The 15444-nt window shown below is 42.0% G+C and overlaps 1 protein-coding gene across 12 annotated transcripts in view; it reads left to right on the top strand.

Annotated features, from left to right (window-relative positions):
- Nucleotides 1-15444, top strand: part of cadm1b (cell adhesion molecule 1b) — a 280874-nt gene that overhangs the window by 95270 nt on the left and 170160 nt on the right. The window contains exon 1 of one of the 12 annotated variants that reach the window (XM_053873483.1): nt 8414-9018. The exons of the other annotated variants lie outside the window; for them this stretch is intronic. The gene's annotated coding sequence lies outside the window, so the exon portion shown is untranslated. Of the gene's footprint in view, nt 1-8413; nt 9019-15444 lie in introns of those variants that run through there. 12 annotated transcript variants of the gene reach the window in all.

Here is a 15444-nt window from a genome sequence, read left to right as displayed (position 1 = left end):
GTTTTAGGTGCGTTTTAAATTGAATTTCTGCTATGTGAGAAGGTCTGTATGTACCTATTTAATGTATTATTTTCTCACGTTATATTTATTTAATTTAGTTTTTTATCATTTCGATTTCATTTTTTAAATGCTCTCTTTGTTTTGTTAATCTTGCTACACCTTTTTATGAATGTTTGTTCTTCATAAATGTAATTCTGTTCAACGACATTACAAATTAGTTTCATGAAAAAATTTTGAATTGATTATTAATTGTTGCTTTTATTTTTTTTATGAAAATACTTTTGAGATTTCTGTTGTTACCCTGCCAAATGATTATCTTCATACAGTATATTATTATTTTATTTTTTATTTTTTTTTGTTGTATACTAAGTTTGTTTTCTACATCTGATTTCTCTTTCACGATCAATAATTTATTTTGTCATATTATTTTCCCCATTGTATCTATTGTTTTAGCTCTCTCCAAGTATAATACATCTGAAATAACACCACTTTGGTCCTTTTTAAAGTTGTGTTTTTATATCTATAACCATATAGGAAATGTTGGACTTAAACGACAGATGAGTAAAATTGAATATTTCCATATTTAGGTCTTATATTTTGGTGTCAAAAGCTGGTCTATTGTTGGTCTGTTGTTATTTGAACACAGGAGTTTAAAGTGTATCGGTAGCATTATGTGTCACTGAAATTCAACATGATAAAATGGTTTTCTGTCCTGTTTAACTGTGCCTTTATGAGCTGACAGTTGGTGGCAGGCTGTTGTCCAGGCTGGTTCACTGCGAGGGGTCCCGAGGCGTCGCCCTGGATCTGCATGGTCCTATCACGGTGCATACGCGTCTATGGAGCCGTCACTGTGTTAGATTGTCAATAAAAAAGGGAATTTATGGTTTGGACCATTTAAGAATCTGTGAAGCAGAACATGAAAATATTAACAAGTTTCGCAGCGGAATCAGCCGCGCGCGCACGCGCTTGTGGCTCTCACGTACACTGTCACGGTGATACAACAGGAGTCTGTTTCCTGCTGACCGCACATGGACGGCCAGCTGTGCTCCTGTTAGACAGCCAGGTGGTGCAGACTTTGGAGCGCGACAGCTTCAGTCAATTAAGGTTGCCCATTTAGATCTTGTCACCGGCTGATCTGGAGAGGAACACCAGCTAAAAATCCCACTTCACTCCGACTGTCTTGTGCTTTGCCCAATGACGCACTTGGAACAGGACACATAGTTCTGGGTGTTGCTTCTTCTGATGCATAGATGGATCAAGTTGGAGAGCAGCAGTAGCCAAAAACCAATATTTAACTTCGACAATCTATTTACTGTACCTTGATAATGTTTGACAAAGGCTTCCGCGCTCTCGAAAGCACTGGGCAAACGACACAAAGATCACATCTCAACTGAGTTAGACAGATTTAATTACTTTATTTGTTTATCTTTTAAGTTTGCCTTATTATTTTCCGAGACTGGAAAAGTTTCTGTCTCAAGCGAGGAAGTGGCTTCTCTTCTATTTTTCCGTTTTGCCGGCACTTCTATCGAAGGCAAGCTAAAGTGGATCAGCATGTCGCGCTCAGGACCTTGCCCAAGGACACGTTCCCTCACCGGGAATTGAATCCACTAGTCCATTGTCAATACGGCTTCCAAGTTTGCCATACAGCAGCTAGTTTTCTAAATCTCAGGCGGAGCAAAAGCAAGCAAAGCACAAGAGTCGTATGTCACCACTTTTCCCTTCTAAAGACTGAAAGGATGTTTGAGATGAGGATAAGGATGAAGGTAGTTTTGTTTCTTTATGCTAGTGATGTTCTTTCTAATGCAAATGATAATCGCAGTACGACGTTTTAGAAGAATCCTTCTTGCATATTTCTTGTTTTCGGTTGATTTTGTTCTTGGAATTGGACTTTTCATTGAAGTTTAAAATACCCTCAGGCTCATAGGTTGTTCAGTTCAACGTAATGTAATCGTGATCATGCCACGAGTGAACTACAGGCAGGGTTTCCGCTGCCATGCACTCAGAAAAATCTCTTTTTTTAAAGATGAAATCTCACTTGATCAAACGTTTTAAAACAAAGTGGAAACATCGGAAAAAAAGGGAAACACATAACGCATCATGGAGGTGGACATGAACGTGTTTTTCATGGAAAAATCCCAAAAGAAACATCATAATGACCGAAGACCGTTGAGACGGACCGCCTCAGGACGTCTGCAGATCGGAGAGAGATTTACTTGTCTCTATCGCTTCTTCAGTGGCTGCGTTCCGTTCCATGTTTTTTTTTTTTTTCTGTTGGCGGAAAAAGATGGTCTTGATGAGTTGATAAGGCTTCATGAAACAGTGTTGTTGTTATTGTTACAGCTCATGAGGTGGCAAATTTCATATACAACTAAAGACTTTGATTCATTTGTATCTAGAGTGCCATCTAGTGGGCTCTATAAATGCAGACACTGTTTCATGAAGCCTCATCAGCCCATCACTACCTACCGGCCCATTTAAAGCACTGTGTTCAAACAGAAATTCTTCTGGTGTTCCATGATCTGTCTTCATATCTTATAAAGTAAAAAAAAACAAAAAAAAACCCAAAGTGGTGGCTCGGTTTTCGAACAACGTCCCGGAATTCGAACAAAAATTTCGTGATTTTTTTGCTTCGGATTTCGAACGAAAATCCAGAACTTGAACGCCCGCGAAAAAAGCCCCCCAAAAAAATAACGCGCACGGACCGATCAGCTGACCCACGACCCGCTTTGTTATTGTGTATAACGCAGCCTCTGTATGCAGACGTGTCCGTTAGCTACATTTACTGACTGTTTTTTCTTCATATTGAGGTGTAAAACCTTTCCTGTCTCCGCACTGGACCGTGGTAGAGTGTCACAGGGGAGGTGCTGGAGCGCTCACTCCAGGGTTTGATGTCCTGTTGTGGGCTGGAGCTGGGACAGGGATGAGGCGAGTCTGGGACAGAGCGTGACTTGGTTTATGATTTTGTCACAGCCAAACTGCACAGAAGCGCACATTCAGAGCTGGACACGCACCGGGCACCTCTTCACTTCTGGAGAGACGTCACTCACTCGGCAACCCCTCCCACATGCAGCGGCCACACACATAGAGGATATATATATATATATATATATATATATATATATACTGTAGTTGTATGTTGTCCCATATCAAAGATCAATGACTTGTTTTCATTCTGCTCCCTAGCCTGACACTATTGAACTCCAACATGCCCAGACAGCCTCGAGTCATTTTACAATTAATTTTCTCTGCCATTTTAGGAGTCTCGCTTGAGGAAAACAAAATTAAATCCTTCTTAACACAAACAGTAATAGGTCTGGATCTGCCAGACACCTTCGGGGAAACAGAGCTTGAAAAGAAAAATCACGATCTCACCTTATTTCCTCTTCTCAAACTGATGGTGTTTTTGCGTTTATCCTGATTAAATCGTAGTTGTGGCGGCAGAAGTGTCGGATTATCACGACTTCGTAAAGCAGGAAGCGCTAGTTTCACTGAAGATTTACCCTCCGTTTCAGTGCTGTTTTGTGTTGAGCTGCTCGGCATCATGAACTGGGGGGAACAAGTGTGAGAGAAAACAAAACATGGTGGACCATATTGCCTTGACATTCACCACTAGTTAACAGATTAGAAATCCGAGTGAACTGTCTGCACATTTTGGAAACAGATGACGAAAGGTAAATATTGGCTGATGCGCTTCTGTGTTACCGTGCGTGTGTATTTCACCATAATAATTTGATTATAAAAGGGATTATAATGGTAAAACTAAATAAGCTCAATGTATTCGTCGACTTTAACAGACTCATTTCACACATAAAACTATCGACATCCTCAACGTACCGGATGGTGCAAGATTTCCATTAGATTTCGTGAAGCTGACACACACTCTGACGCACAAATCCGTCTCCCACTCTTCATTGCTCACACACGAACAGATCAGAAACAGATGAAACGTCCACGGTGCTCCAATCCACCCCACCGCCATCCTGCGACGCCCCCAGGTGTGTTCAAGGACCCTCGTAATCCTTGGCTTTGAACTATAACACTCATGAATGTCAATCCAGTCCAAGAGTCAGAAACAATGGATCCCTTCATCTTTCAACGCGAAATTATACCTCAAGAGGCTGTTAAACTGAGGTAGAAAGTGAGCTTTACCTCCTTGTCTGAGTATAAAACTGTAAAACAAGGCTGATACTTGTCGCTGACTGAAGAGATTCATGATGAGAAAGTCTCAAGGGGGAGCTCTTGTTTTATGGCCGTGGTCCATATGTTGCCCACGCATTTTTTTTTGGTTCATATTTTTCTTTGTTACACCAACTTGTAACAAACTTCACTACGTCGCATTTCAGCACTGCCTCTCCCACTTGGCTGCGGGTTCACAGCTGGTGCGTTCCAGAGCTGATGTTGGATTCTCAGGGCACTCGGTCATGCAGTAGAGGGAAGCATTACCTGTGAAAAAGTTATTTAGCCAGTCCGCTTTATTTTTCACATTTCTATTCGGGGTGTATGAAAATATCGAAAGACTCAAATATCGTAATACTTGATTCCACAAGATTGTATCAATATTTTTGGTGAAATATCGCAATACTTGATGTGTGTGATATTGTCTTGATATTTTAAGTTGTTTGTTTTGATATTTAATACATAGATACTTGGTTGTGCTGCTGCATTTGTGATGGGTTTAGTATGTTTTTTTCTTAATTCCTTGTTGGAGTGGAAGTCTAACTGGACTGACGTTATAGCAATAAACTCATTTTCAAGCACGTAATATTGTACTTCATGATCAGATTTTCTCTCTTAAAATGATGGTTCCGATAACAATACAGTATATTGCTGAACTTAAAGTATTGCAATGTATCATATCATATTGCAAGATCCCTGCTGATGCACAGCCCTATGTTCCATGTTGTCTGGTTTGAAGTGAGTCTTTCACCTGTCGGCTTGCTGCCTCCGCTCTGCCGTTTAAAGAGTCATTCAGAGTTCAGTGTTTTGTTTAGCAAATTCACAGAGTCCAGTTTGTCTTTAACTGACTGGCTCGATCTCTTGGTGAGGTGTCTGCCTGGCTGGAGCACTCAAACTGACACTAGTAGATTGTAGTCAACTTTGATAACACAGCACAGAGATGCTTTCCATGGAGGTCAGGGTTCACACCCCTTTCTTCTTTCCTGTTTCTATAAATATCTGGAACATCTGGAACCACTCCTCTGCCTCTCCTCCTTCCTCATGGAAGCGCTAATCTGGAGCGAAACCAGGCTTAAGAAACCGGCTTCTCGACACCTCAACCTCCAGTGTTGATCCTCATCCTCGCTGCCCCGCTCTTGGAAATAAAGTTGTCAGGTTACAGCCGAAGATATTTTCCTCTCTTGCAAAGAAGAACTGCATTTTTAAGTCTAAATCAACTCTTATCAAATACGCATACTGCAGCTTTCCCCCACAGCTAATCTTTGCGTGTTTGATCTCTCCATCCATTGTTCAGTACTTTGTTTCTCTCCGAAGCTCTTTTTTTTTTAATATGCTTTAGCAATAAATTGCTTTGCTTTCATCTGATGAAATGCTCTTTACACACTGATCAAAGAATAGCTTAATGCTATCAGCGCACTCCAGAGGAGACGTGCGCATCTTAACCGAGACCTTGATATTAAACTAAAACTTGAGGTTCCTGGGTGGATTCAGAGGGCAAATGAAGGAGGCAGACTAATGTGACTTTTCAGCGCGGCCGCCCACCAGCTGCCGCGCATAAATAGTAAGGTATCATTATGGCTGCATTGAGGGAAAACACCCTGTGTTTTAGTTCTTTGCGGAGGTCGGGTGGAGATTGGTGGGTGTGTTCCTGCAGCTCCAGCTCGGAAAAACAAGCTAAATTAGAGCTTTATGAAGCGGCCACGTCTCTTATGAAGATGCGTCCTTTTCCTCAAAGAAGAAATTGCGCCGGGCGCTGATGGAGTGGACCCTGCGACAAATTGCATTTGTCTTGTTTCTGCGATTTACGCCCCGTGGATGTCGAGCCGGACACGCTTTGTTCAAATGAGGTGATGGTGGTGGAGACACAAAAGATCAAGGAATCTTTGGGTTTTGCTGCACAGCTGCAGGTTTGTCTGCACCGAGCTCTGCGGCAGACGAGTCGCAGCTCTGCCCCCACATGATGCAACCCGCCGCAAGTCCACACTTCTTTGATCTGGGGCTTTCATGGTGGGACCCCAAATCTTCCAGATACGTATATTCAGCGATTGTTTTGCTGTTTGATTGATTCTGAAGTTCAACACCGTCTGCAAATGTTGTGCAGCAATTTAAAGCCAAACTCAATGTGGGGTCCATCTGAAGCAACAGACTCTGACTCTGGTTTCAGTGTCATGTTTTTGACTCAAAGCAATGTGTTGGAAAACAAGAGAAGCGGAGGGGTGATTTAAACTGAACCGGACGTGTTGGTGGTTTCATGCAGCAAATAGAGTTAATGCAAGTCAAGCTGAACTCCAGTTTGCACCTTCCCTTCAATGGAACTGTAGCACACTGAAGCGCTGCGACTAGTGTGCGGGTTGGAGTCGAGAGAATCCGAAGCAGAATCAACTTTATTGCCATGGTCAGTGGGGATCCCACCGACTAAGCTATGGTGTAAGTGCTCTCAAGAACGAAATAAAATAACCTAAAGTAACCTTCATTTTTACTAAAATAATCAAACATTTTAGTCTGTGGTATATGCACAACAAACAACCAAATGTCACATGATTCATTGCACTGCAGAAGAATGTAGTAATGCTGGACGGATCTGGTGTAAGTCGGCACCGTGTGGCACATCAGTGGCTCAGTTTCCATTGTCAAAATCTAAACTGCACAATAAAAAAAATATATTGGAAGCACACAATGATGATGAGTTTTTTAAATTTTTTGTCTATAATGAAATATATATTGCAAAAGTTTCAAGGAAGCTCTGTAATGACACCTTGCCACCAGCTTCCAAGGGCGTGGTCTTTTGGGGTAACCAACAATGTAGTAAAGAAGCTATTGACATGCAGTCAAAATATCCAGGTGGTTGACACACTTGTCCCCATCGATCTAAAGAACCTACTGCTGGCACCTGCGTGTGTGAGCGGCTGTCTTTCTTGGTGGGTCGCTGGCCTGTCCTGGTTGCCCCCGACCTGCAAGCAGTTGAAAGAAACACATCCTTAGCAGTGTTGCCACAGTTACTTTGAAAAAGTAATCCGAATACCGATTACTCTCTCAAAAAGCAACGTAGTTGCTTTAAGGATTACTTGAATTTAAAAGTAACTAAGTTAGATTACAAGTTACTTGTCAAGTTACGCTTGACAGCCGACTACAGCTCTCATTGCCTAAACAATATCTTTCATGTCAATTTTGAGGTTGGAGGGCTTTGGGCTCATTTTTTTTCGCACAATCTCAGTGATATTAATGTACAGTCAATGTTTTGCTTTGACTCACTCTAACCCATTGGAGTGAAAATTACACAAAAAGCAACAAGTATGAAAAACAAACCAAAGTGATATATTGCTATTCATATAATAAAATGTAGAGAATGGGAGCCAGGCCCCATTATTTTCATCATTATTTTACAAGGAAAAAGTTTATTAAGCCTCAGTGTGTCACGTCTCCTGTTGGCCACCTGGAGGCAGTAGTTGCACTTAAGTGGCTGCTGTTACTTGCCTCTACGTTCCGTCGCAGCGGATCAGTACATCACATCAGTACCGTTTCATCCTGCACCAAAGAAAAAATTATTTCGCTCTCTTTAACAGGTCATTTCTGAGCGTTGGTGGACTCCGCAGAGTTAATACTGTCATCTATAGGAGACACTATTCAAAGTTGTGGCTGTATTTTCAGTGAGAAACGCGCATCTCTCTCCTCACGCCTCTGTTATTTACTGCCGTGTCACCGGCAGATTCACACGTGAGCTGCCTGTGTGTTGAAATCGTGACTGGCGAGTCCCGCACATGACGTCATGCCCAAAGACGCAGCTGTAGAAAGCGAATGCTAAGGCTTTGCTTCCTGACAATGGCAGCAATAGTAACACACAGTGACTTAGATAAGTAACTTTAATTTGATTACTTTGTTTGAAATGGTAACGCGTTAGATTACTTGTTACTGAAAAAGGTTGTGATACTGGCATCGCTGATCCTCAGTTCCATGGTGTCATATATTGAGCTTTTCTATACTGACGCCAGAGGCAGCGCTCAATGTTTCTCAATTGAAGCCCATGTTTCGCCTCCTGCGGCATATCGTGATGCCGCACGCTCCCTGCGTTCTCCCCTGCCTGGAGCGCTACACGGGAAGGAAAACGTTTTGCACGCCTTTGCGTCAACATGCCACGTGGAAGGCTGCATTTGTCGTGAGATCAGGACGCTAAAGTCCATTTTCCCAATGTCAATATGTTGTGCCATGGGTGCGAGGGTGGGTTGTTGGAAGTTAGACAATGAAGATGTGTTGGCCTGTGGTGAGCTCACATCAGGTTATGCCTCAGGTTGCCTGCATTCACCAGCCACCAGAGTTGTGACTTAAAACGACCAGAAGCCGCTCATCTCTTTTCCTTGTTGTCTATTTATCGAGTGTTTCCTCACCTTTGACATCCAGCCAGGAACAGTCAGATCTGTCTCGCTCTTGTGTTTTTATAGCACCTGTGTTGCCGGTCACTTTCAGCTGAGCGTTGCACGCCCATGTCTCTATCCTTGATCCCTGCTGTGGGAGTCGTGACGGTGTTAAATCCAAGTGTGCAAGTTAAGCTTTTACCTGATCCTCTGTAGCCGGCCAAACACTGACGCCGGCATTCTTTTGGCTGATTTAACAGGAGACCGTGTTGTTTTCTCTCTTCTCTGTGTGGTCTGTTGACTGCACTGTAGATAAAGCCAAAGTGGCGAGATCTGGCTCACAGCATGAGTGACATCTAGAGCTGCTGCATGCTAACTAATCCAGACGTGAGGATAGTAATCTCATCAGCACCCAGTCATCCCAGAATAACCAGTGCAAGATGGAAGAATGGCAAGGCCTGAGTGGCGGCGTGTGAAAACCCCGTCACTGAAAGTAGGTTCACCTTTATTACAGACCGTTTTCCTTCATGCAAGTCAGTAATAGAAAGCAGCGCGACAACACTGTGTGATCGCAGGTTATCGGATTCTGTGGGCGCTAATCCTAAATCTAGGCTGCAAAGACCAAGATGCAGAGAAACAAAGATGAAAAATGGGACAAAGGGATGCAGTCGTTTCTCTAAAAAAACAGCAGTAGACGTGTCATGTTGAGTTCCTTGAAATATATGTTCTGTATATATATATAACTTTTTCGGGAGTGTTTTCTTGACTGGCCTGTGGTTTATCACGCTGCGAGCCCCATTGATCACAAGTGTGTCCCACTTCCCTCCAGCTTTCATTTTATGTTTTTGACTTCTGACACAGACATATTTGGCTGCCACGATCTCTGACAGAGAACTGATGAATTCCTGGAACGAGATCCATGAAGTGGCCTGTTTCCCTGAAGTGAGAGCAACTGTTAAATATGCATGTCTGAAAAATAAATGAAGCAGCCTTCTAAGGAAATGTTGATATCCGTGCGGGACTTCAGAATGATTTACAAGTCTGTTTTATTTGCGAGAGAGTACAGTCGGCGCCGTCGCTGGGCGTGTTCCTCCTGAAAAATGGAGTAGATGCAGATTTATTAATGGCGCTGTTGTGTGATGGGTGGTCAAAGGTGGCGGGGGGTTGACGGTTTGATTTGGTTTTCTCATCGGGAGATGCGTCATGGTGCGTTTGATCTTTTAAAAGAAAGTGGGGTGGGATATCAAGCTATTTGGCTCCTTCTTGATGCTTCTTTAAATACGTTCATTTCATCTCTCTCCAGCTTCGCTCCTCCGTCATCTGTTCTCTCTGCAGTTATTCTCTTGATCGTATGGTTTGTGGATGTGAAAGACTTGAAAGTTACAGTCTGTCCATTATGCATCATTTACTGAATCCTTTTTTTTGTTTATAAACAAACAAAACGTTAATATCAGAAGTATTATTTATCTGGTTTAGCATTAAGCTAGCACAAAGTTTAGACAAAACCAGTTGTTACCACAACTATTACCGCAGTTTCAACCAATCCCTGCCAGTTCTGTGTGGCACTGTAATTTTGTCCAAACACCGCGACCTTCCCCGCAATTCCGCCAATCACTTTAGTCACTTTCGCCGCCCCTCTACGCAGCATGTGTGTCATCATATTCCCTCCCTCAGCTCACATTTGCCCACAAATGTTGCCGCCAAGGTTTGCGATTCACAAAGTGAACTATTCTGAATCTTAAATGTCCAAATTCCGATGTTTTAAATGTATATGAGACGGAACTAAAATGTGAAACTCGGTAGGTCAACACGCCGTCACCTAAACAGTACACGCGGAAGACATAAACAAACATGGCTGACCGCGAGAGCCATCTCTCTAAATGAAATTTCGGACACTACATCCCGACCCTGTGGAACGTATCGGCAGTTGCCACCTTTATCTCTTAGACTCCGCCCATCCAAACATCCGTCAGTCTCCGCCCCTTGTGATGAGCTGCGCAACAAAACAACTAGCATTTACTACACCCCGTCAGTCCGGACACTATTCATGGAATAAAAAAATGAACTTACTTTATCAATATTTCTTTTCATTTTGTATTTACTTTTATGTATTTCTTTTAATACAAATATAAATATAAATAATATAAATAAAAATAAAGATATCTTTTGCCGCAACAATGAAAAAAAAAGTCCTGGAGGGATCGACTGTATATTTTACTAGGAAGTCTTGTGTAAGCATCAATGACATCTATTGTTCCACTTTTGCGTCCACTCTCTCTTGTCTTGGCTCTTGTCCACTCTTGAAACAGGCATCTCCACTGCCAGGCCATGTATTATTTACTTCTCTCTGGCACCAGTGGTATTGAAATTAAAACTGAAAACCAACTTGACAATTCAAAAAAATAATCCCTTGAGTCTGTCCTGGAAATCAAACCTTTTTTTTAAATAAAGTCTGGACATAATGTTAAAGTTTTTTTTTTTTTTTGAATGGAGATACCAGACCAAAATTCCTCACATACCTGACATTATCAGCTGCACCACAGCATTATTTGGTTAGTCAGATTACTTTTGTTAGCGGTCGTGAACTGGTTTAATATTTACTGCAAAGATAGGGACAAAAATGCTCCAAAAACAGCTTTGCAGTCGGATTTGGGACTTGATATTTGAGGAGAGATGAGTTTCCTATTGATAGTGGACTGCGTGGAAATATCCGGGGTCAGCTGTCGTCACGTGTCCCTCCCTGGTTGTGGCCCACAGGCCTTGGGTTTGGTCATTTTATTTAAAAACGATTGACCCTCAGTCGCTCTATGTTGTGATGAGTAACTGACTAGACACACAAGCAACCATGTTGCTGTGAAGAGCAAACAGTGCAGCATGGTTTCTTCAACGCCATCCATTTTCCTGCATAGAACTTTCCAGGACAATGACTTAGCAAGACAAAGAGGCGTCTGTATAAACCAGTAATTGTGCCTCAAACACGAATAATCTATTGTATAAAGTCAAAGAAAACAGGGACATCAGCACAAGAGCGTCCACCCAGAGCTGGAAATAGCCCCAGAAACCAGTCCAAAAGGACCGAGGGGTAATTATAATACTATAATTATAACACTGTCAAGTCTGACCTCCATGTGACTGCAATAACTGGAACAGTTATTTTTAATCAGAATATCACCAAATTTGGTGATCTCACTCATTCCTCCTCAGGGGAAGAACTGTCATGATTCTCGCTATTATATTTGGAATGTCAAAATCTATATCTATCTCAAATCTATAACCTTCTTTTATTATTATTATTATTATTATTATTATTATTATTATTATTATTATTATAAATGGATAACAGTTTTACCAAATAATAATAATAATAATAATAAAAGCTGCGAATATTTGAATTATATTTTCTAGTTTATATTTGTATTTATCTTTTAAAATCCAAGAAGCAGGTCACATGATCATTTCACGGTGGCAGCGGAAATGAACAAAAAATACATAGTGAACATTTTTCTGGGGCACATTATACCTACACTTCCCGTTATTAGCAGTAATAGTTGAGCAAAATGAAGGACTGAAGACTCTTAGCCCCCCCCCCCCCCCCCCCCCCCCGCCCCAAAACGCTTTTCAAGAATAAGTTAAGTAGCCCACCTGTGTGTTTCTAATGAACATCTCGATCTCAGAAAAATAATCGTTGCCACAGTAGCAAGCTGAAATCATCAGAACAACCAATGGGCTTTTGCTATCTATCCATCTATCTGTCTGTCTGTCTGTCTGTCTGTCTGTCTGTCTGTCTGTCTGTCTGTCTGTCTGTCTGTCTGTCTGTCTGTCTGTCTGTCTGTCTGTCTGTCTGTCTGTCTGTCTGTCTGTCTGTCCGTCCGTCCGTCCGTCCGTCCATCCATCCATATATAAAGAATTACTTTAGTAAGTAGTATTGTTTTTGTCTGTAACAGAAAAGAGTTAAAGTGCATCAATTTACCTGAAATGTCCAAAAGTGGATGTGCAATTATTCTACTTTATTCTAGTACGGCAAAAAAGGATGTTCCCCGAGGTCACTTGCGCCCCCCCCTGGCATCGCCTTGGTCCTCCTCAACTATTTGAGAAGGACTGAGGTAATAGATCAGTTAAACTGCATTAAAAATCTAGATATAATCTCCCCACTTTCTTACTGTCAGGGGTCAGGAGCAGGACTTCAAGATGGTTGAGCCTCTTGCCATCACAGAGTTCACTAGAGAAAACTCTTAAAATTGCTTGGAGATGGTGGTGATGAATTCATGAGTTGTGACTAATATTTGTTTTAGCAAGATAATTCTGAAAACACTGTGCAGCTGTAGAAAATGATGGATTCCCAAATATGGATTTACCGACTCCTGCTGCCGAGTCTCCGAATTGACGTAACTGAGTCAAGCAGCATCTCCAGAATTTCCTGCGTATTTGGGCCGAAGCAGAAGAGATTTTAATCGCAGGAAATGTCACTCACGCTTCGCAGTCATCCGACCATCATCAATGGTTTTGGACGACGTCAAAGGTGGCGCTGAAAAGCTCCACTCGTCATGCCGAGCGCGCACTGTCATTAGACGTGACGCCTTGAAACGCAGAGCGCCTGTGATATTTAATGATGGTGAGATAACCGCGGGTCTGGATGGACCGGAGACGCTGGACAAAAGTGATACTTTTCAGGCTAATGAATGGATTGGAATGCTGGGAGAGTGATCATCTGCTGTCATAACAACATTTGTTGTCATAGTAATGACACGGATATGTCTGCGTGCGGAAGAGTGGGCAAGCATCTCGGCGGACGGAGGAGCACGTGTGATTCTACAGCAGCTCAGGAAGGATTCTTCTCTGCGATGGCCCCCAGTTACTTCCATGATGGGTCAAATTGAAGCAGGAATCTGACACTTCAAGTGGAAAAAAAATAGGTTTTGGACCTATTTGTGCTTGACAGTTCAGCCCAGGATTTCTCCCCATCCTTCCTCTTGAGTCTTTGATTTGGACTACTGCATTACTTGCTTCCTAGTTCTCACTGCCAGCGAGTTCGAGACAAGCACTTGTATCCAGTGACACCTGAGCTACAGCTCATTTGAAGCTCTAACCTCTGGAGGCTCAGTCATTTTAGCTGAACAGATGCACCTGTCTGACATAAAAATCAGGTTAAACTTCATGTTCCAAATGTACGAGCGCCTCACCAGACATGGTAAAAAGTGTGCACACGATTTAGGAAATCGTTCCCACAAAACAAGTAAAACGCACGCGACAAAATATAAATGTGTGGGCATGAAGTAGGCGCTCGCCACCGAGCGCCACCTCTAGCCCCATTTAACAAGGTCCATATGTTTGGTACTTTGACAATTCCTCCAGTAAGCGCTCGGTTACCCGCATGTATCGATGAAGAAGAGTCGACGTGGCTTTTGACAAGATGCAGTGTTAATCCGACTATGTTATAGAGCAATTCAAAGCGATTGGGGAAGGCGCGGTTCGGGGCCCTCACGACAGTCAGTTGGTTGAAATCCGGGTACGATGGCCACTCTTCAAAGACTGGAGTCAAGCTATCTGACTCATCCGTGAATCACAGTCAAGCCACCTGCAGTGCGTTTAGACGGAGCGTTACGCTCGCAGTGACACAACGGAGAAGAAATGTCCGGCAGACCGCAACTCGAAACAAGATAATACAGTGAAGCGTTTTACGTTCTTTCAGCGAATTAAAACATGTTAGTTTCTTTTCTTTATTTTTATTATGTAATTAATGTTAATAAAGAATGTAGTGTCGGGAACTTTGACCAGCAGTTCTCCAGTTACTAAAGCATGTGCACGCTTGAATTTTTATATTTGCCATGTCAGTTCTGGGGCTCCGTACAACTGCTAGAAAAAAAACCTCGGAAACATTAAAATAATTTGAAACTATTAGCACAATGTAGCTTGATGCTAACTGAACTCTAGAGTTGTGTCGGTACGCCATAAACTTTCATGACTCACTTTTGCTGCAGAAGTAAATATATTTTGGTTTTAATTTAATACTTTTTTAAAAATCCTAATTCATGATCATATGAAGACCAGAATCTAATTCAGTAAACTGAATGGATGTTGAACGCATCGATACCGGAATCCTACCTTTATTAAGGTTGACCTTTCATGGACATTTTTCAGGAATATTTTCTTCGATAAGTTGTCGCTGGAAAAACATTACATCATGACTGCTTCATTTGTGTCCCACCCAAATAGAGTGGGGGAGCTCAGTCATCTGGCAGAGACTCGGCACACAGCGTTTGTTCTTCACATATTTCAGGAGGCACTTTTGGCTACTCAATAACATAAAGATGGAGGTAGAAAGATATCGCTCACTGTTTTCCTCTTTTCTGAGCATTTGGATTAGCAGTGTCGTGTTATTTTTTTGTGATTTAAAATGTTTAAAAATTACTACGTTTACTTTTACATGTTGCATTACTTTTCATGTTTTTCCTCGTACAATCCTTTTTTTTAAATGTATCCATCTTTGATTCTTTTTATACAATGTTCGTTTTTTGTAAACGCTACACAACGGAGTAGTGGCTAACTTGTGAAGTACATGTTCTTGAGTTTATGTACTGTATGTTCTTTTTTTTTCTTCTTTTTTTTGCTTCTTTGTGTGGTATTTTCAGCTAACACATGCAAACACATTCACAGAATGGACTCCCCGCTGTGACAGATTCTCATCGGATGTGTTATTCATGCTTGTGTGGAACCGTTGGGTGCCGAAACACAAACCTGTCAGTGTCACACCAGTATGTTTAATTCATTAGCTGGAGTTTGCCGTTCAACCTCACGAACAAACGAGTAGATTATTTTATCCACTCGAGAGTCGAACCCATGGCCTTCAACTACCTTCAACTGAGGGGTGAGATGTTCCCTAGCCAGAGTGGAAATGGACCTATTTAGTACTGGAAACTGC

The sequence above is a fragment of the Synchiropus splendidus genome, chromosome 8 (assembly GCF_027744825.2).
Source record: "Synchiropus splendidus isolate RoL2022-P1 chromosome 8, RoL_Sspl_1.0, whole genome shotgun sequence".
In the NCBI taxonomy this organism is placed as follows: Eukaryota; Metazoa; Chordata; class Actinopteri; order Syngnathiformes; family Callionymidae; genus Synchiropus; species Synchiropus splendidus.
The sequence above is the reverse complement of the archived record's forward strand: the minus strand, read 5'-3'. Positions and strand labels throughout refer to the sequence as shown.